Raw genomic sequence first — 23,354 nt, 5'->3', positions numbered from 1 at the left:
TGACCAAAATAACATTGACTTGCACCCTGCCAGTGCTGGGAGCCTGCTCAGCCAGCTTCATAGCCACGTCATGGGCTTTCTGGAGCCAGCCTCAGGAGGACTAACTTCCCAGCGCTGCCTCTCTGCTTCCCACTGCCCTGCTCCACAGCAGCACCTGTCGCACCCTCACTGCTGCACAGCCGACTCCTGCTCCTGACCTGGGGACTCTGGTGACTGAACGGCCTGTTTGTGCTCCTCCAGTCCCACCTCGCCCTCATAGCCCGGCCAGCTCACTGCTGGCCATAAGGTGAAGGGTAGCCCAGAAGAAGAGTCAGGTGTTACATCCTAGCCTATTTGGCCTCTGTCTCCATCCAAGCCCCCATCGACTCCTGGGAAAATCCAAGGTGAAGGAGCCACAGCTGTGACACAACCGTGGCCCTGCCTGCGTACTGTCCAAACGGACGACCCCTCCAGTTCTAGAACATTTGGTTCACTGACATCACTTGTTTTAAAAATGATTTTAATTTTTAAACATTTATTTTACCTTATTGGAAAGTGAGATATACAGAGAGGAGGAGACACAGAGGCAGATCTTCCATCTGATGATTCACTCCCCAAGTGACTGCAATAGCCATAGCTGAGCTAATCCAAAACCAGGAGCCAGGAGCCTCTTCCGGGTCTCCCACGTGGGTGTAGGGTCCCAAGGTCTTGGGCTATTGTGTAGTGCTTTCCCAGGTCACAAGCAGGGAGCTGTATGGGAAGCAGGGCCACTGGGTACCCATATGGGATCCTGGCACGTGCAAGGCGAGGACTTTAGCTGCTAGACTACTGCGCCAGGCCTGATATTAATTTTTTAAGGTTTGCCAAGTTCTTAGGAAAATGATTTTAAAAGGTAAGTTTATTTTGAAATTCACATCTAGTTTTGTCCGTTGTATGTTTTGCATGAACTTTTTGAGTATGTGCTACAAGTGAATCAGATGCCATTTCAGCCTAGGTTGAGCAAAGGTGTCCTCTTGTTTTCTTTTTCTCCAGTCCTTCAAATAGGAACCTACACATTTTATTTCCTGAAAGCTAGTTTTGCAGTGACAGAGTATCCCAGCTAAACAGCACATTAAAGTTAGGTCTGTTCTCCTGTCTGCATTACCTGAAAACTCAACCTGGTGTGAGATTTCCCTTGGTGCAAAGTCTGGCACTGGTTCCCCTTTATTCCACCTTGGTTAATTGTTTCCAATAACGAAAGAGCCTTTAAAGATGTCTTTGTGGGTGTTCTTCATTTCTACAAATGCTCAGGTGGCCCCATCATACCTTGCTCCAGGTGTGTACATGGGTTATGAGACACACTCTTGGCATTTGCCCTGCTGAGGGATGGTCAAAATTTGTCTGATGGCATAATCCTGGGCTGCCACCATCCTGCTGGCCATATAGGAAGGACTACTTGTAATAATGAAATGGAATTCAGGAAACTGAAAGGCGCCTTGGTCAAACCCTGCAGTTCATCCTTCAAAAGAAGAAATCAGGACACTTAGGAATAGTATCATTTTGGAAAGGAAATATCAGAAGAGGTACTGGATGAAGAGTCAATGTGAGAAGCTGTCCCTCCTCTAACATTCTATCCTGAGTGTATCTTTTAGAGCAAATGTTCATTTCTCTTTAAAATCACACTTGAAGGTAGAGGACATGAGATTCCTTGAGGACAGGATCTGTGCTGCGATCCTTTGGATCCACGCAGTCCCATGGAATCCTCCGGAACTTCTCCTGAATTAGTAGAGACAGGGTGGTGCGTGGCTCCACAAAAAAAGTGAGCTTGCGGGTGGCACTGGCTGCTGTTGGTAATGGGATGCTGTGTGGTCAGCCCGGGCACTGGCCGCGATGGTCAAGGCTCTTTTACAACACACTCATGCTCTTCTCACACGTTCCCTGCTCGGTGTCTGAAGGCTGGATTCCTGTAGGAAAAACTCCATTAATATTCCTTTCAACTTTGTCACTATGGTGAAAGCCTGTGGTGCAACACTAGTACTTCTTGTTTTGATCCTTTCACTTCATCTCTTTCCTTTTGCCTTCTATTTCTCTTTTTATCTCAATTCTTTTATTTTCTAAAACCCTTCCTCCCACACTGATTTTATTTCTACAGAGATGAAATGATTACATCCATACAAAAATGCCTCAAAAAGTTCATGGAAAAAAGTAGGATTGAAAGTTTATCTTGATGCAAACATTTCTAAATGATAGCACAGGAGGGGTCTACAAAAAGTAAATGGGAAATTAGTTTATGAAAAATTATGCATGGATTTCAAGCGTTGTTGTGGAATGGAATATGTGGTACAGTTGCTGAGCTTGTCATTGCATGGTGTTGATTTTAATGCTAATTTCATGGGGTATTTTGTTTGGGGATTTTTTTTTAAAGAATAGTTCATTTTCACGACAGGCTTTGTGATTAAGTGTGGTATAATATGACAAGACAGTTTTGGAATGCTCACAGTATTAGTGGGTAATTAGAAAATCTTTAGCTTAATTCTTCTTTCCTTAACAAACTCTTATCCAGTGCTTGCTGTATGCCCAGCTACATGCACACCGATGAGCACGCGTGACTGTGAATGTGTGATCTTTGTCCTCAACTAGCCGCACCGAGTGGAGAGGTCTGGAAATGACACAAACCTCAGCTCAGGGAAACCCTGAACTCTGGCTGTTCAGTCAAATTACTGAGAGCCAATCTGGTACTGAAGGAAAGGAATCCTTGTCCCCAGCCTGAGAAAGATCCCGTTTCTCAATGCCATTTCAAAATCACAACTCTTTAAATGAAATCTATTTGTATTGCTATTTTATTAAAAGCAGAGAGAATGCCAAGAAGTTATGAGCAATTTTTATTTTGTTGCTTTGATTTCACCTGATCTTTCAGTTAGTTCACCAGTTCTCAGGCCCCAGAAAGTTTTTCTTCCTTCTCTGTGAAGGAAATTTGAAATCCGAACTCTGCATTTTTCAGAAACAGTTGTGAATTCCTATGCTGCTTAAAATAGTGCTTAAGACTTTATTTCCTCACTAGGAAGTTAGTTATAATAAAGTTATATATATATATCACATATCTCTGTTCATAAAGAGATCTTTCAAACTAATTTTTAAAACCAGTCAAAACACAATAAAAATTGAGTCTGAATTTCTTTGCCGGCCAGTCACAAATAAAGGGCAGCTAAAGAGTTCTTTTGAAACGTCATGCTCAATTTCATTGATTATAGAAGAAAAGTAAATTGCAATTAATCTTATTTATCATTTGTATCTACCACATTGGTAAATATCTAAAAGTTCTATTGACTGTGGAGAACCATGCCCTCTTGTTCATATCTGAGGCAAGTATGCATTAGCTCAGTCTCTGGGGAAGACAATTTGTCAATATGTGACTCAGTTAGAATGCACGTAGCATTTGTTTCCGCAAACCACCTTCCTAGGCGCTTCACCTACAGGAACGTGCAAGGTTACTGCGGCAGGGTTGTTGGGAAGATCAAAAGATAGCTATTTGATAGCACTGTTATACGCTGCATCCATCAAATAAAACACTGCTAAGCATTAAAAAACAATTTGCTGACTTGGGATAATCATCAAGATTTATGAACGGTCTTCAAATATGTTGTGGAAAGTGGAATTACAAGGTAATCAGAAAATTTACGTCTAGGCATAATTTTTCACAACATACATTCTGCATGAGCTTTGTGAAGACTCCCCACATGTATGGATTTCAGCTTTTGTGTGTCTGTGCGTGTGTGTGTACGCCAAAATAAATTTATCTTATAATCCAATTTCAACAAAAGTTTTAAAGTGTACTCATATTGTCACGGAATTTGAGTAAGGTGAAATATGTGTTGCCCTTTGGCTGTTGTTAAATGTTTCGACCACCTGAATGTGTATAATTTATTTAAGAAAAAATTAAAAAATAATACCCCAGGCTATTATTTGCGGTTGTCAGAAACAGTAATGTTCCTGCATGAAATCCCGTCCGGAGGCAGTGGCCCCCTGCTGTGCCTGCCTTCATGTCTGCTGAGGCAGTACCAGGGCGTTGGGTTCATTCACCTGCCTCTCTCTAAAGGTTAGCTATTGACCTTACCTACACTGGAGAATATAAGCAAGAACAGTTATTCAAACTTAGCTGTTCCAGTGAGTGGAAAATTCAGTCCTCACCTGCTGTCAAGAACAGAAAGACTAAACACATTGCCCTCCTGGAAAGCTCTTGCCACTGACCCAGGGCCCTACTTTCTGTTAATTTCTGATTCTCATGGTCTTAATCTACACCTGTGTCTTCCAGGGTATTCCATGACTTTAACCTATATGAGACTGGGATGGGTTTCCCATACATGGACTCTAAAGTGCCCTCCACGTTGCACTGCACTCATCAGTGAACTTGACTTTCTTCCCAAGAGTAAGTTTGCTAAACAAAAGGACACAGTAATAATCACTGCTGTATCCTCAGCATTTGTCATACCAGTCCAGTAATTTGCGTTCAACAAATATTTGTTGAATAAAATACTGAAAAATTTATTATCAAGAATTACTCTGGAATCAGGATAAGAAAACTTTGCTCTCAGCACAAGTTTTCCTTTAAATGATTGTTTTTATGTTTTTGAGAAAGCAACAAAGAGACATCCCATCCAGTGGTTCACTCTGCAAATGCTCATAATAGCTGTGATATGACTAGGCCAAATCCGGGCATCAGAAACTCAATCTGGGTCTCCCACATGGGTGCCAGAGACCTGAGTACTATTACTAGCCATTACCTGCAGTTTCCCAGGCTTTTCATTTTGGGTTCCTGGAATTAGGAGTAGAGCCAAAACTCAATCCCAGGAACTTCAATATGGGATGCAGCCATCCCAACAGGCATTTTCATCACTTGGCCAATTGACTGCCTCTCTCATTCATTTTTAGAGGAATGACAGGGAGGATGAAAGTACAAATAATGAATTTCTCAAAACAGAACAAACCATCAAACCATATATGATAAATGTATCAAAAGATTAACTACATTTCCCTTTTATTTGGTAGGCTTTGTTCTTTAGAATAGCTTTAAGTTCAAAGGAAAATTGAATAGAAGGTACAGATCTGTATACTTCTAGCCCCTCATGTGCACAACTTCCTCCAGGATCAAAATCCTGTTCCCCACATGCCAGAGGTGCATTTGTTCCAATGATGAGCATACACAGGTGTGCCATTCTCTCCCAAAGTCCATAGTTTACATTAGGACTCATTCTTGGTGATCCCTGGCTTGGGACAAACTTGTTATTGTGCCCGCTTGTAGCATCATACAATATAGTTCCATTCCCTACGAATCTGCTGTGTTCTGACTGTTCACCCTGCCCTCCCCCACCCCGCCCTATCCCTTTCAATCCCTAAAAACCACTGATTCTTACGTGTTTTGAAAAGTGCTGAAATGTGTGTGGTTTTGTGTCCTTGACAGTGGCACCTGCTTATGTGCTTCTCCCCTCTGGGATAACCCGGACAGGGAGTCAGGTGCCGAGAGCTGAAGTACCACACTCACCACTTTTGCATCCTTTCTGTCTAAATAAATGGATCATTCATCTGAAGCATGGCATCTTTCAAAAGTTAAATAAATTCATGGAGAGCACTTAAAATTAATGTTTAGAGTTATTGTCAGAGGACTTGCATTTCTCTAGCAAAAGGTTATATCCATAGACTACATTGCGAGGCATGACCATGCATGGAAACAGATTCTCAGCCTTTCAAAATCAGTAATGACACTGATACTTGACTTTTATGTATATACAGACATGCACATTGCCCAGTTTGGCTTCTGTTCTCTAAAACTGGTTAATGAATCCTTGAACAACATCTCCAAGTACAGCCCCAAACAAAGACAGACTTGAGCAGATACAAGCTGTGGTATCCAGAGAAAAATTTTCCACTTATAAATTCTTTCTGACAGATTTTTACAACTAAGCCAAGTGTCCTTGGGAGGTGAAGAACATTTTGTAGATGAATTCTCCACTCTACCAAGAATGTCTTGCCTTTCTTCTTAGAAAGTGAGACCTAAAGCCTTAAGTTGTGTGCTGCCATTTAAGCATGGCAGCTTAGTTAATTCTCAGTGTCTTTGAGGTTTCTGTTCCCTTACAAGGGGACTTTTCAAACTACCTCAAATGTTCTTTCTTAAGCAAACCCCTTCTTTCCAACAGGAAAGTTTTTTTTTTTTAATACGTATTAGTCAAACCTCGCCTTTATTTGCCACCAATTTTGAGCATTGCTTTTAGCCATTGTCAGAGTAGACAAGAGACATACGAAAGAATTGCCCAACCAACTCATTTCTGCTCTAAGTTGTCCTGAGGGGGAGATCGACTTGTGCCCTCCGGACCACAGCAGGCAGGCTGTGCGCTCCTTTCCCACAACTCCCAGCTTGAATTTACACATTTCCTGTGAGTGGAATAAGTGTTTTTAAACAGGTAAAGAAATAGTAGAATCTTGGAGAAGAGCCCATTAAGCGTTGAAAAGAACTCCCAGCTGCACCTCACTAGTTCCTAATCCAAGCTGCAGCTATGCACAGAGAACTCTATTTTCTATGCCCTGGATGGATATATACGTGTGCACATCCGTGAATACAAGTACATGACTTTGAACTAGTCGGGAAGCTTCAAGTCTTAGAGATGAGTTAATTTTCTTTGTGAGACACAGCTAAGTATCTGTAGGGATAGGGAAAAAATACAATATATTTCTCTGCTTATCACATTGTAAAGATTTTCGGCATAATTACAAATATTTGGGATATAAAAAATAAACTTGAAGCATAAGCTTCCACATAAAGGCATATATAGGCACAAAAAGAAGCAAAAAAAAAATCATTTAAGGGGGTTGGACAGGGAAAGCAGTGAAAGCTCACCACCCAAGGATTTGGGTCCCTGCCACTTAACACTGACTTGGGAGACTTGGAAGAAGATTCTTGCTCTTGACCTCAACCTGGCCATTGCAGCCATTTGGGGGAGCGAAATAGCTAATAAAACACTCTCTAACTTTGCCTTTCAATAAATCTACATTAAAAAAAATCATTCAAGGTAAGTGAAGAGTATCAATACACTCTGATGGAAAAATACAATAGGGTTGAGAATAGATGCAAGATTGGTGAATGAAGGAGTTACTTCCCTCTGACCTTGGATAACTTACAGAAAGTATATGAATTTCCTCCTTACAGAGGGAACTAATTCTAAGAAATACAAAATCTTCCCTCTATAGATGCAGGTATAACCAACCACTCACCACGTTGGAAAAACCAGCTCCACCTGTTTGAACATACACATCTCTTTTTTCCTTATCATGATTCATGAAACAATACAGACTGACAACTATTTAGGTAGCACTGTCGTTGTACTAGATATTGTCAGTATTCTAAAGTGGCTTGAAGTATAGGAGAAGCTGTGAGAATGTTATATGTCAATAGCACACTACGTTATAAGGGATTTGAACACCCATAAATTAGGTGTCTGGAGCAATCTCTTAGGATATCTGGGAATGACTGTGTGCTAATTTTACTCTCAGGGTTATTCTCAAGCAAGTTACTGATGATGAAATGGAAGAGAATTTGGGAGTGAGCTATTGATAGCAGGAAGTATTCTTCTAAAGAAATTAGATTAAAACATTGGGTCTTCACTTTTCCCCCATTGACTCACAGTCATTAAAGACCAGGAAATTGATCCAAAGGAAAAATCGAGTTGAGGGCCACATCTTTAACTTTGTTAGCACTGGTCTGATCACCAGGAAGGCCCACCATTTACCGTTTGGGTCATGAAGTATAATCAGTCAAAGCAAAGCCATTATACCCTAGGTCGGCCATCATCAGTCAAATGTGGCACTACTTGTGTCTTGCCCCACACATCCATCATCATTGGGCAGTGACTGTAACCCATTTGTGGCTTTTGAGCCCGATTGAATGACACACAGTTTCTGTGCAAGCCATGAAGGCTAATTCCTTCAGGATCCTAGGCTTGCTTTTGCTCTCATCTAGAATTGCCCAAAATCATCTCTCTCTGTCTGTGTAGCAGCTTTTGAAAGCTTGCACCACGGGCTCATTCATATCCTCCTGGTCAGTCCAAGCCTAGGAAAGTAGTGCAGCGTTGCAAGGGTCAACCACAAACTCTGAAACAAATAGCATGAAGCAAAGCACATAAACCCAAATGCCCCGATGTCCAAATGTCCCCACAAAACTTGGAAGGAGGCAGGAGGAAGGAAGCAGTTAAAGGCATTGCTGTGTTTGGAAAGATGGGGACAGTGGGCACATCATCCTTGACAGCACGTGACTCTCTCCATACTCATTACACTCAATCTCAAGGCTGCTCTTGTTTTTATGTCACTGTGCTTGGATGGCCTTAGCTTTGTTTCCTACAATACAAGAAAGAAGGAGAAAACCAGCATAAAGCTGTCAGGTGGACTGCTGACTTCTCAGTGGTCCTCAGCCACAGCAGCAAGGTCACACCTGTGGTCACACCTGTGGTCACACCTGTGGTCTGATTCCTGGGTGTGTGTCGGGTCGTGGTTCCGCAGCCGCCGCGTTTTTATGATGAAAGGGAAAACATGCAGCTCACTAGGATTTAGAGCTTTGCTCAAGGTCAGAGGGGCAACTGCACGTGACAGGCTTCCTGTGAAAAGCCCAGGGCGCCCACACGATCGAAGCTATTTGTGAAGGCATAGCAGGCAACCAGGAGCACCCATTAAAGAGCTGTTGGTAGAGAATTTAGGGAATTAAAATGAAATAGACAGTAGGGCCCCTTTCTTTTAGGAGTGTGAAATCTAATGGAGAGAATAAAACACCCAGGCTAGAAAATGGGACAGCGACAAATGAAAATGGATAGGAACATCTACAGGCCAGCGGCAGAAACACGCCAACATGTTCGCAACTAATTGGACGGGCACAGAGATCTATGCCCTTCGCTGACGCAGCCTGGCAGTGGCAGAGGCAGAGTCTGCAAAGCTGTAAACTTCACCCTGTGTAAAATCGGATTTTTGAGAAAAGAATTTCAGCCTCAGATCTCACCACCTGCTGGCCCACTCCTCCTGTCTGGGTATCCCAGGCTTCCCTCTGATTTTTTAAAGCTTTTTTTTGCTTTTTTTGATATTTTATTTTTGATGATGTTTACATAGTCGGTTAGGGTGGGAAGGGCCCAGGATCGGGGAAAACAGGTGAGATGTTTGTGTCCACATTTTCTTTTCTTTCTTCCTGTGTCTAGGTGAAAGGGAGAGACAAGGGGAGAAGCCACAACCAGCCTGCCAATGGCTTCAGCACACAGGGATGGGGAATGGCCACCCGATGTCATCCCAAAGTCCCCAGTGCGGAGCATGCCTCAAGGGTTCTGCTCAAGTGGTTTCAGTAGTTCTGAAATGCTGTCTATCTTGCAGATTCAAGGATGGGGATATTTTCCCAAGGTCCATTGGTTGACCCAGTCCACCTCTGAGTCTCCATTTGCTGTCATGCTTCACTGGGGTAGATGATCAATTTGTTCTGCCCTCCTTTCTCTGCTATGGTACCAGGTGCCCTCTGCAGGTTGCAACAATCTGACCCATCCTCCATGTGCCTCTGGGCACACTGTCCACTGCTCTGTCAAAGCCACCAAGGAGATCCAGCTCTGACAGATGCACTCCATGGTCAGAACACTATCCCCATTCAGCTGCCCTCCTTGGAATGAAATGCAAGGCTCAGATCACAGAGGTGTGGACGTACAAAAGAAAAGAGATGCTGCTGAGAGCCAAGGTGGCCTGCAGAATGCATGCTCACAAAGGCCTGGGAGCATGACTTAGAATACGCTGGTTCCCATAGCTGAGGTATTGTACAAAGACCTTTGTCCATATATTGTCCTTAGGAATGGATGGAGAAGTCTACACAGTGTGTTTACGCTAGAATTACATTCTAAACATGATGCTTCATCCAGTTTACCATCCCCAAGGTCTAAACTACAGTGGAGAAAAGTGGCCTATGCTTTTTTAACCTACTATACCACAATACTAGCCCTAAGCCTGTGATTTTGCTTGGGTCTCCCTCTTCTCAGTTTTCATCAAGAAGTGACATTCTTTGTCCTAATTTCTAGGTAAGAAAGTCATGTGAAACACAATTGGTGGAAATGCAAATTAGCACAACTATTACAGAAAACAACATGGAGGTTTGTTATACCAACAGAACTACAATATGACACAGTAGTGCCACTGCTGTGTATACATGTCCAAAGGAAATGAAATCTTTGTGTTGAAGAGGCATATCTTGCATCGTTATTGCAATAATACTTTCAACAACCACAATACAGGTTCAACCTAGGTGCCATGTGGCAGATAAATGGATAAAGAAATGGTAGGATGCCTACGTAGTGGAACATTCTTCAGTCACAAAAAGGGGAAAATTCTAACATTTGTAACACTATGGATGGAACCAGAGGACATGATGCTAAGTGAAATAAGGCAGGTAAAGATAAATACTGCATGTTCTCATTTACGTGTGGAAGCTAAACAGTTGGTCTATTTGAAGTTGGTGGTAGGTAGACCAGTAGAACAGCACTTATTAGAGGCTAGGAAGGGTTGTGGGGAGGAATGGAGAGAAATGATTCTTGGATGTAGGGGTGAAGTTGAGGAGGAGAAATCCTGCAGCACAGTAGGATTGCCATATCAGCAATAATTAATATTTCGAAACTGTTGGAATGTCACACCATATACCCTACACATATATAACTTATGTTATTTTTTTATAAAAAGAGCAGAAAATGGCATAAACTATCTCATGAACCCACTCCACAAGTTTCCATGCCAATTCTACCTGATAGAATTTCATTGGCTTGCATTAGACTAGTTCTGAATTTTTATGATGGCCACAAAGTATACATTAAGTAGTTGCTAAAAATATGACACAATATATCCTCAAATTAATGCCCTAAAGAAATATCAGGGACAGTTTTTCTCCTACTGCCATTTTATACAGACAAATTAGGTTAAGTTACAATCAAAACTTACCAGAAGAAATACACCGAAATAATCCATTGTACATCCTTAATAAGAGGCAGCTTCCAAAACTCCCTTCTTTTTTTTTTTAGGTGAATTTATTTTTAAAATTTATTTGAAAGGCAAAACTACAGACAGAAGGAGGAGGAGAAAGGAAGAGAGCTCCTCCATTCACTGGCTCACTCCCCAAATGGCCACTATGGCTTGGATATTCTTTGTCCTAATTTCCAGGATCCTAGAGTTTCTTCTGGGTCTCCCACATGGGTGCAGGGGTCCAAGCACTTGGATCACTCTCTAATGCTTTCCAGGTGCAGAGAGTTTGTTTAGAAGGCAAGAGGTTGGCACTCAGGTACCATCTGGGATGTTGGGGCTACAGGTGGAGGTTTAATGTGCAATTCCATCATGTCAGCCCCCAACTCCTTAAAGGTTATTTTTAATAGTGATAATAACTATTCTGAAAGTAGGGGGGTGGAGACAACACCTCTGAGGGACATACAAGCAATCCCAAGCTTGTCTCTGTTCTTCTTGGCAAATAAACAGTATGGTTCCTTTGTTAAAAATTGATTTGTTTATTTTGATTGGAAAGGCAGATTCACAGAGAGGAGAGACAGACAGAAAAATCTTCCATCCACTGGTTCACTTCCCAAATGGCCTCATGGCCAAACTGAGCTGATCTGAAGCCAGGAGCCAAATGCCTCTTCTGGGTTCCATGGTACAGAGCCCCAAGGCTTTGGACTATCCTCTACTCCCTTCCCAGGCCATAAGCAGGGAACAGGATAGGAAACATAGCAGCCCGGACAAGAACTGGCACCCACATGGGATCCATACACTTGCAAGGACAGAATTAGCCAACTGGGCACTAGGCCCAACAAAATGTATTATTATCTCTCAAGATGCTTACATTTCAGAAAATGACTTTAAAAAAACACATTTATTTATTTATTTATTTTATTGGTAAGTCAAATTTACAGCAAGAAAGAGAAACAGAGAAAGATTATCCACCCACTGGTTCACTCCCCAAGTGACTGCAGCAGCTGGAGCTGAGCTGACCTGAAGTCAGGAGCCAGGAGCTTCCTCCGGGTCTCCAATGTGGGCACATCTTCAACTGCTTTCCTAAGCCAGAAGCAGGAAGGTGGAAGGGAAGTGGAGCATCCAGGATACAAACTGGCACCTACATGGGATCCTGGCACATGTAAGGTGAGGACTTCAGCTACTAGCCTGTTGTGCCAGGCCCCAGAAAATGACTTTCAACAGTTAGTCTTTTTTTTATGTTAGGATATCATGGGATGAAGAACTGATACTAGCAATGAATAAGCTCTTTGCAACTTGTACTTTTGCAAGTCACATTAGGAGTAATAAATTGCGAAACAGTGGTGGCAGAAATCCAGAAGATCTCAGTGGACAGGATTAAAATGACCTCTGACTTTATCCTGTTCACCAGCGGTTGTCAACGCACAGAGTAGGTAAGAACCTGGTGATCAAGTCAGGTCCTTATCACCGTGCCAGCGAGCACCTCCTCTGCAGGGGGTCAGTGAGTAGCCCAAGAAGCTATATAATTTCCTCCATGACTAAGAATTCCAATAACAGAACTTATAAGTGGATTCATGAGAGGTTAATTCTATGATGAGCAGGTGGGAAATATTTATTAAAAACAGGACAAATGCAATTCACCACAGGGACATTTGCCAGCACAACATTTTGGCTCAAGGTACTAATATTGAGCTTGGAATTACAACCTTTGCTGTGACTATGGTCATCTACAATCAATTTAAAGGAAATTATTTCCTAATTAGGATTGCCATCCTTCTGGAGCCTGGGGTTGAAATGTAGAAAAGGGAAAAGTGAAAAAGAAAGAAACATTTCTGTCTATTAATTTAATGACCTTTTCTATTTTTAATGTTCATTTGGCTTAAAGGTGTTCTAAGAAATTAAGATCAGCAACCCTAAGACTTGAGTGTGGCATTCATTCTCTTATTAAAAATCAGACTCCTGATGCACTAAACATTTGGATGCTAATTAGTTCTTGTTTCCTGGGAGTGAGTCTTATTATCCAGTATTGAGGCAGGTTTGAAATCCACTTTCACTCCAAACTTTTTTTTTTGAAGATTTATTTATTTTTATCGGAAAGGCAGACTTGCAGAATAAAGTAAGAGATGAAGAGAAAGATTTTCCAGTTTACTTCCCAAATGGCCTCAATGGCCAAAGCTGAAGTCAGGAGCCAAGAACCTCCTCTGGGTCTCCTATGCTAGGAGCAGAGTCCCAGGGCTTTGGGTCCTCCTCAACTGCTTTTCCAGGCCATAAGAGGGAGCTGATTTGGAAGTGAAGCAGCCGGGACATGAACTGGTGCCCATTTGAGATGCTAGCAGTTGAAGGTGGAGGATTAGCCAGGTGAGCCACAGTGCCAGCCCCACTTCATGCGTTTCAAGTGCCTAAATATGGAACACTTACATTTGGGCCCCATTGGGAGAGGTAAGGCAAGAAGGAAAGAACAGAGGTCTTGGTGTCAGAGGGCCCAAATCCACAGGCATGGCTCTGTAACCACGGTTAAACCACTTGGTCCCCCGAAGCTTCAGATTCCACACTATGCCAAGCGGATAATTTGTACTACAGACATGGTTTAATTTGTGGCTCATTGATATATACCTGCTTTGTGTTGGGTAGGGTTTCACTCTATTGAGCCATGTTTCTAAGTGACTGAGTGTCCACAAAGGCTAAAGGGATGGGAAAGCAGGGTACCTGGGCAGGAAGACCCCTGGGTCTCTAACTTGGCTCAGGTGACTGCTTTTCTAGTTTATCTAGTGGAAAATATCTGTGACCAAGGGCATGCTTCTACCGCTCAAGCATGAAGCTTGAGTAGCTCTGAGGTAGGAAACAGGCTTACTAGACAGAGTTCCTTAGTCTGATTGCGTCTAAGCACAAATCTCAGCAGTGGGCATGAAGTTCTTTGCAGGGAATCCATCTGTCATCATGACATAGTCTCCCTGCATCTCCCAGGAGAGTTCTGTCAAATGACAATGTTTTTTCCAGGAATGCAGTCCTCGATGGCATTGCCTGGAGGTGGCAAGCAAGACACCGGAGTTTCTACTGAGTACTGTTGGTTTGCAAGGAGGAAAAGGATGGACTTGATGCTGGATGATTTGGGATACTTTCACAGGTGTGGGGGACAGCCTCTGATCTGTGGTTGCTGTATTCCAATAGCCATCAGCAGGAAGGATTAAAGTAGAAAAGAAAAATGTCGGCAGGAGAGCAGAGCTGTGCATGCAAGATCATTGGGCTGGAGCCTCAGGGTTGTGTGGAGAGAGGTATGAGGCTAAAAACTAAAAGCTACCATGGGGCCATATAGGAGCAGAGCAAGGAAGACAGATGATTTCACTTCTCTGCTTAGGACATTTGTATCTGTTGCTCTGTATCAAGAATTCTCTTCCCCATCCTCTTATCGGCTTCTTTGCATTCATGAGGTCTATAGTTAGTTTCTTCTTCCAAGAGTTCCATCTTGATTAATCTGTTGCAACCTCTCTGCTTCCTCTCAGCACCTACCTCTTGAGCACAGTGCCGCACCTCATTGCCTCATACAAAGACAAAACCCAAAAAAGTGTTTTATTTCTTTAGAATTTAACGTATTCACTATCTGAGACGAGAAGACATCTCCCATTTGCTGGCTCAATCCCAGAATGTCTACCAATGACTAGGTGTGGACCAGTCCAAAGCCAGAAAGTTAAACCTCAACCTTGATTTCCCATGCAGGTGGTAGGGACATTAATACTTGAGTCTTAACCTATTATCTCCTAGAATTTCAGGTCAAGCACTCTAGTGTGGCCTGCGGCATCCCAAACAACATATTCACGGCTGCCTGGAATGCCTACCACTGGCATCTTTTCTGTCTGTTTCACTGCTGGATCCACATCATGAAGTTCAAAACACATTGAATGTGCTCAATAAATATTTGTTTAGTGAATGAGTACATGAGCTGATTTTTCACCAATGGATTGTAAGGAGTCCTAAGAATTTTGAGTAAGGAAATTAAACTATCCCAATCATACTCAAAAGAAGTCAATTTGACAGCACGTTATAGGCTGGAAGGAGGTGGTTTGTGATTAAAGGCTAGGAGGTCAACTGGAAGGCTATTTCCACAGTCTCTACAAAAGAGGAGAGCCTGAACTCAGTGGCAAGAGGCATGGAAATGCAGGGATAGAAGAGAGGATTGTGAAGATCAAAGACACATTACTTGAGGACGGATCAGGTGTGAAGGACAATGAGTAGCTGAGGAATGAAGGAACAGCGGCGTCTTGCTTATAAAGGGAGACTTTGGGAAAATAAGCTAGTTTGGGCAATGTTCAACTTGAAGTATCTTGAGATTTCAGTGCCAGCAGATGTGGAAGTGAAGTAGGAAATCAAGTTGGCAAGGTGTGCCCTTGCTAGAAAAGAGAAGCTAGGGGAGCAAATAGATGGGAGATCTAATAGCTTACAAGTGAAAGCTGACCCTCTGGAGGTGAATGAGGTCTCTCGGGCTAGACACAGGGTGACACAGCAGCGGGCTGAGAATGAAAGTGTGGAGTGGCTGAAGTTCAAGGACGGATGAAAGGAAAGGAGCCAGCAGGATATGTGATGAGAAAGGGGTGATGTTTGGGAGAGAAAAGTGGCATAGGAAGAGAGAGCATTTCCAGGCATGTCAGGATACCTAGAGATAAAGGGCAACAGAGGATGAAGACCAGAGTATCGCCCTCCTGTGCCAGTGATGGGGACAGCAGAGTTCAATGCACAGTTTACTGTCAGTGACACTGCCTGTCCCATTGCCTCTCTTGGAATCCTCCTCACTTGCCTCTGGATTCTGTAGAGGCCCCCAGGAAGCATACCTGTTCAAAGGCTGAGCCTGTGACCCGGGCATCCGTACAGGCAGCAGTCCAAGTCCTGGCTGCCCCACTTCCCACCAGCTGCCTGCTAATGTGCATGGAAAGGCAGCACAGGATGGTCCAAGATCTTGTGCCCCTGCACCGTGGGGGAAACTAGGATGCAGTTTCAGGCTCTTAGCTTTAGCCCAGCCCAGCTGCAGCCTTTGTGGCCATTTCGGGTGGGAGGGGAGGGAGGATGAACCAGTGAATGGGAGATCTCTCTCTTTTTCTCATCGCCATCTCTCTCTGTAACTCTGCTTTTCCAATATATAAAGAAATCTTGAACAAACATGATTTTCATTTATTCCTTACTAGTGAAAACTCATTTATGATTTTCGCCTTAATAGCCAATGCTTTATGTTTGAATTATGCTCAAATTTCCTAATCACTAGAAGTACCTAATACATGAATCCAGAACCATGTAAGTCACAGAAACCATAATGAGGATCCATCCTTGCAACTGCGAGTCCGTGAGCTCATTAACGTTGCCATCATTTGCTATCATTAGTGTGGGCCCAGTATTACATAAACATCTTAGACTATAAGAACAGTAGCAGCAAATATACTTCTTGTGAGCTTTGCTGCTAATGCCATGAGTCTGGAGGGAAAATCATACCCCTTCTCACCCCACCCACATCACTGCCAGCTCACAGACTACATTTTGAGTGCCTGGGGATTTTCCAATAGGTGTGAGGGTCTTCTCTGCCACGTCCCTATCAAGGGGTCCTTTAACCCACGCTTGATTACTTCCTACTGAAGGACTCTCATGACCCATGAAGGGGCCCATTCAAACTTCATCCCTTCTAGTTCTATGACTTGTGTGTTTCTGGGTCCTCCTCTTAAATTTTATAGCAAATCAATCAGTTGGCAGCTGCTCTGTCATAAAATTCTTGCTTATGTTTTTCTAACATTAATCTTTTTAAAGGGTACAACATTAACTGTAGGCTTTTGGTAGAAGTTTTAGGTACATAAAGAGGAATCATAATGCCCATGTTACCAACTACTAGTAATGACTGTTGCTGTTGAAATACTGAAGCGTCTCCTTTCAGTTCTTTTTTATTTCGATATGAAATCTGATTCCTGGGTGTTGCCCCTTCATGGGAGCACAGTTGTGGCTAGTGCTGGCCCATAGGGTGTTTCGCCTTGACTTTGCAGCTCCATTCCTCCCAGAAGCCAAGCATGGGTGGAGATGAGCGGGAGGAGGCTCAGGCCCTGTGGGTGAAGCTGACATTGCTGGCTCTGAGCTCTGGACTGGTTTCTATTCATCAGGGAGGTTTTATAGTGAGCCATTCTTTCTTGTTCACTTGATACTGCTTGATACTGCTTGTCACCAGAACACAGCCAACGATGGGAGTCTGTGTCCATGAAACACATGTTTTTTTTTTTATAGATGAAGTAAATCGGTTCATGGCCAACTGTGTCCTGACTCTTACTCAGTTTCATTAGGATCCTGCTCAAGTGTGTGAATTGATCATGTGTGTGGTGTCTTGGGTTGAAAAGTCTGTATTCAAGCCCTGGCCCCATCACTGATAACCCTGATAACTGGGGGTGTTGCCTGCCCTATGGCATACCTCAGCCCCTCCTGTCCAAACGAGCATAATAATCCTACCTCATTCCCAGGACCCTTGTGTGGAACAAACGTGCTAATTCCTAACATAATATCTGACTCATGCACACATACTGTCAGCCTCAAAGTCAAACTTGATGTATAAGACATTTTGAAATGAGGAGATAAACTTGGGACATAATTCCTATGTTAACCTCAAGAAATAATGGAGTAAGAAGTGTGGTCAGAAGTGTCTGCGTGTTGTGCCTCAGAAGCCAGAACAGGCTTCTCACACACTCAGCAATAATCACAGCCATCATTGCTGGGAAGGCACACGCTCTCAGAAACTGCCGAGCGATGAGGATTCTCTTGCTTCCTCCCTGTCTCTAGTCAGGTCCGCCTTGTTGACAGGCTTCTGAATGGCCCAGTGTCCACCATGCAAGAGCCAAAACACCAGGAGTTGGACTGTTCAGTAGGCTAGTGAAGGAAAGACAACACAGCAACTCTTGTAGGAGCCACTGAGACCCCTGAGAGCTGGGACCTGAGAGCTGGCTGAGTCACAGACTCAGCTCTGGGCTGTTAGTGCTTGAGGACAATTACAATTGGTCTAGAAAGTCAACAAATGACACTCAATGACTAGGAGATGATGTTCAATGTTATTCATTTAACTTAATCTGACTCAATAATAATGATAATGATAATAATAATAATAGTAAGTTCATGTCTGTGCCTCCTGGTCTAGACTGTAAATGGTTTATCCTAAATGTTGATTCTCAGATTTTTAATGTTTATTTTTTCCCTGTTTTTCCACCCCCTTCATGCTTTTTCATGACATATTTGATATAGAGTAAATTATATATGTCCTAAGTATATAACTTCATAAAATTTGATGTATATCAACACCCGTGAAATTATCATAGTAATCCACTTAGTAAGCCTGTCATGTCCATCACCCCTAAAAATTTTTTGTAATTTTCTCCTCTAACCTGTTATAGTGCCACTGTTGATGATGTCATCTCTTTCACTGCCGGTATTGCTAATTGGTACTCACTGATTACTCTTTTTGTCCTAATTAGGCAGATTAGAGATTTAGCGATGTTATTGATCTTTAGGAACCAGTTTTCTGACTTACTTTTCCTATTGTATTTTGATTTTCTATTTCATTGATTTCTGCTCTGATCTTTACTGTATCCTTTCATCTGCGTATTTGAGGATTTAATTGCTCCTCGCTCGTCTTTTCAGACAGAATTTCAGATAATTGCTTTGAGACCTTTTTCTAATATGTAAAATAGATGTTCAGTAGTTAAGCTTCAGCTGAAAATCCAGCTCTAGTAGCACTGCAGGAATAAAAACCTACCTTGTCTTTCCCTTCAGAAAACACTGCTTCCTCATTTCCTCTTTTAATTAAGAAAATCCTTCTTAGGTCCATATGTTATTGAGAAGTTATCTCCTTGGTGATATTTGGTGATGTTCCAGAGATCTTTTTGTCCTTTTTTTTTCTACTTTAATTATACTGTGGTTAAAGAACACATTTCATAAGACTTTAACTTTGTTGAGATTTATTTTATGGTCCACAAGATATTCAGTATTGCTGTGTTTTCCTAATAAATCAGACAGAATGTATTCTGTGGTTTTACCAATATCAATTAGATCAAGTTAGTTAATACTGTTTTCTAATCATCCTGAAATGCTTAAGTTTTGTCATCTTGTTTTTTCAATTACTTAAAAAAATGCATTGAAATATCCATTGTTAAATATGGATGTTTCTATTTCATGTTGCGGTTGTATCACTTGTATTTCATGTATGTTCATAATTTTGCTATTGAGTGAATACTTTTCAAGATTGTCATCCCATCTCAGTAAATTGACTTAATTATAAAATAATGAGTTTCAGCCCTGGTAGGATTTTGTTGCACTGAAATTTGCTTCACACACTGGAAGTACGGTAATCCACCTTTCTTTCCTATGTTCATGTAAAATCAGTTTTAAAACACAGATTATCAAGGCACTGGTAATATATCATTATTAAACATCGGTTTGTCAAAACAATAAAACTTTGCTTTAAAGAAGTGTTATCTTGGAATGTTTATATTCTCCTTTTAAAGTTGATTCATATGTATGTTCATAATTTAAGTGTCCTATAGCTAGAATTTATTGGGATACAATATTTTCTTTTAAAAATAAATTAAAGCATTTTAGGACATATAAAACTGCATGTGACATACGCATTGAATCATACCCAGCCAAGGTAAATATTTTTTCGAACATTCAGCATTTCTTGATAGGGAGAGAATTCAGAATCATAAGTTCAAGGTTTTGCTGATTTCTAGAAATCTGATTTGTATTGACTTTATATATATATATAAATACACACACACACACACACACACACACACACACACACATATAATATTATCTGAAAGAATAAGAGAGAGGGAGAGACAGAGAAAGAGACCTTCCGTCCATCTACTGGTTCATTCCAAAAACAGCCACAATGCTGAAACCACAGCCTGGAATTCCATCTGGTAGGGGCTCAAGCATTCGGGCCAGATTCTGCTGCGTTTGCATTAATAGGGAGCCAGATGAGAAGTGGACCAGCCAGGGCTCAAACTGGTGTTCTATTCACAGTCTAACTTTCAAAATGAACAATATGATCCTGAAGTGTTTGCTTTCCCTTAAGTCCTTATTCCCTTCCCTTACCGGCTTCCTAATGCTTACCTTCCAATATGTTCCTTCTTTACATTTGTTATGTGTCAACTGGGCAGACTGTTCATAGCACCAGGGGTCTTACACTGGTATTGACTATCTCATCATTTAAATAATCAATACTTGTATCAAGTCATTGGTTTGCTTAAGTGTATGGGAGTGGATAGCCTTGTAGAGCAGGCAAGGTTTCTAAATCATACATAATGTGACAGTAAATGCAGTAAGTATAACCAAAATGAATACAGGTTTACATCACACCGTACAAGCCGGAGTCTGGAAATGCAGCAGTAGAAGATATTGTTATCCCATCAGGTCGTAAGGTGCACTGACACACACATAGCAGGCCCAGCCCTCCGCATGTCCAGGCCATGTATGTATCATAACTTGTTCTGCCTAAAGCCGTGACGAACGCAAAACAGCATCAGGGTAAGCCAAGCACCACAGACAAAGCTGCAGACAGGAGATGTTGGGAGATTGTTGCCAGCAGAACAAGGCATGCTGTCATAGAGGGAACGTTTTTCAATAGGTAGATAGAAGGTAAAACAGTGATAAAAATGCAGTGGTGAGAACATAAACCATTGACAACTGTTTGAATTCATTTTAAACTATTACGTCTTGTCCATCATTGCACGTGCTCTGCTTTTGTGCATCTGGTAGAACAGTGGGCCTGTTTACAGCAGCATTACCACAAGCCCTTATGAGTAAGGTGTTACTCAACAAGTTTCAACCTCTATGACAACACTAGAGGGAACTTTCGGTGTGTTACCCTCTTCCCACCACAGCCTGTGTTGTTACCTGAAACACTGCTGTGTGCCACTTGGCTGTGTTGACCAGGGGACTGTTATCAATCAAGTACCGAGCAGAGGGGATTTTCCCCCTGGGATATTATCTTAATTCATCCTTACTGTTGAATATGGAAACCCAACTGCCATTTTTTTCAGATCAAGCGAGTTTCATAGAAGTGGAGTAACTGCTAGAAGTCTTTCAGCGCTCACCGGTAATAAAGCCAGGATTTGAATCAGGTTGTCTGACTCCCACATCTAAATTTTCTCTCCGTCAAAATATTTGCGCAAGAAGCTAACCTGTTCCTGATCAATAGACTTTTCGACACGTATCAGGAGTGTGTGGAGAGACACTCAAGTCCTCTCAAAACCAACAGAAGCATCAAAATCCTTTAACATGGAAGAATTCTTTAAAATGGACTTTTCATCAGCACTTTTCTTTTTCTATCATTCTTTTCTGCTTGAAATTCTTTAAGCAGCAAATAATGATTACAAATCATAAAGGCAGTAAACGAAGGAAGAGATGGGTTATTAAAATTTTTAATCAAAAAAAGTTTTATTTAATTTACCTAGAGTCAGCTCCAAATAAATACCATATGTAATAATTAAATAAGCATTAAAATCGAGATAAAAATAGCAACATGAAATATTAGGTGATTTCAGATAATTTGGATTTAGAAGATTCCTTTCTAAGTAAGAAACAGAATCCAAAAATTATACAGGAAAATATTTGACACATTTCATACCATAATTTTATTTACATTTGTACCAGATGTAGTCCAGAAACTCAAATTAAACAAAAAAAAGAAAAAAAAGAAAACCACACAAACAATAGAACTGAAAGGAAGCATGTATGATACTTGCTACAGAGAAAGGAACTGTGGGCCTCGATTGGACTTTCTTCAACCTTATTCCTTAAAGATTCTCATAATGAAATCCCAACTAAAGGATTCGCCCCCACGGAGCTTTGTCTACTGAGCCACCATTCCTCTGGGCACCTGTCGAGGCTCACCCAGAGTTCCCGGAGACACAAACAGAGTGAAGTATGAGATGGAGTTTGGGGACTCTGCCATTTATGAGTGACTTGATGTTGGTCATGTCTCTGAATCTGATTATTTAATGAGCCAGTGTATAGTAGCACTACATAGCTCATGGGAGTGTGAGTATGTACACTTGCGTGTGTGTGTGTGTGTGTGTGTGTGTGTGTGTGAGACCCTGAGAGAGAGCCTGGGAGGGATGGAGAGCAGAGGAGCTCACCTAATGATGTTTCTGGATTTACCATCAATATCCAGTAATGACAGCTGTCGATCACACCATTTGCCACATAACAGGTATCAATATGCTTGTGCTGAATAATTAGATAATATCTACCAATTGATGACAACCCTAAAACACAGGCAAAATATGTGGTAGGAAATTCACAGAAAAAAAATTGCAAGTGTTTCCAGGTACATAGGAAGTGGTTCTGTCAAAATAATCAGCATAGAAATGCCAATTAAGATGATAACAAAATTCCCAGGCCACAGCAGGGAGCTAAATGAGAAACGGGACCTCTGGGACATGAACCAATGCCCACATGGGATCCCAGCACATTCAAGGCAAGGGTTTTAGCCGCTAGGCTACTGTGCCAGGCCTGCCCCAGACCTTTTAAAGATATTCTTGCATTTTGCATTCACGGGACAATTAACATTATTTTATCTGCTTCTGCATCTCCAAATAAATGAGGTCATTTCCTTCTCCCCCAGTTATGTCTCAAACACGTTTTGTTTTCTAAGGGCATCCCAGAAGATTGACAAATTAAACTTCCCAATACTAAAAACAGTGGCCCCATTTTAAGGAGAAAGAGACAGACCCAGCCATATGTTTGTCAGAAGAAAACAGGAAAGGAAGGGAAATACTCCAGTGATTTTCTGGAATTAATTATCTATTACTGGTGAGTTAGCAAATGATATCTAATTAGAGTCATATTTTAATCAAGAAAAATAATTTATGATCAGTGTATTTGGGTTTTGAAATGATGCTGATTAGCTGGCATATCTTAAAGTGTATCAAATAAAACAGGAATGGGTGTAGGAAAAAATTTAGACAAAAATAGACTGTAAGAAACAAACAAAAACCAAACTATCAGCAAGTTTCTTTATAAAATTTAAAAGACAAATGCATGGAATTGCAGAAGGTGTATTAACTCTGTGTAGAATTTAAAATGACTTTTGTGGTTTATAATCCTTTTAAGATTCAATCTGGAAAATTGCTTTGAAACAATGAGAACCTGAAATCAAATCATAACGCAGACTAACAGATAAAGACTGTAATACAAATGGACATATTTTATTCTGCTTGTTCAATGTGAGAGCAATTTCTGTTCCTTTTATAAGCACAAAGACAGGTCTACATTAATTTGCCTTACAATAGTCATCATTCCCTTTGCAAAACTTTAAGTAATTTTTAAAATGCTCATATGATCTTAGTTTTTACTTCATTATTACTTCACTA

The 23,354-nt window shown here is 41.5% G+C and overlaps 1 long non-coding RNA gene across 1 annotated transcript in view; it reads right to left on the bottom strand.

Moving 5' to 3' along the window:
• Positions 1 to 1,776: 1,776 nt before the first annotated feature.
• The window catches only part of LOC131478193 (uncharacterized), a 135,179-nt gene continuing 113,601 nt past the window's right edge, over positions 1,777 to 23,354 (bottom strand). The window contains exon 3 of the long non-coding RNA XR_009244344.1: positions 1,777 to 1,922. This is a non-coding gene — a long non-coding RNA (uncharacterized LOC131478193). The remainder of the gene's footprint in view (positions 1,923 to 23,354) is intronic.

This window comes from Ochotona princeps, chromosome 28 (assembly GCF_030435755.1).
Source record: "Ochotona princeps isolate mOchPri1 chromosome 28, mOchPri1.hap1, whole genome shotgun sequence".
Lineage (NCBI taxonomy): Eukaryota > Metazoa > Chordata > Mammalia > Lagomorpha > Ochotonidae > Ochotona > Ochotona princeps.
The sequence above is the reverse complement of the archived record's forward strand: the minus strand, read 5'-3'. Positions and strand labels throughout refer to the sequence as shown.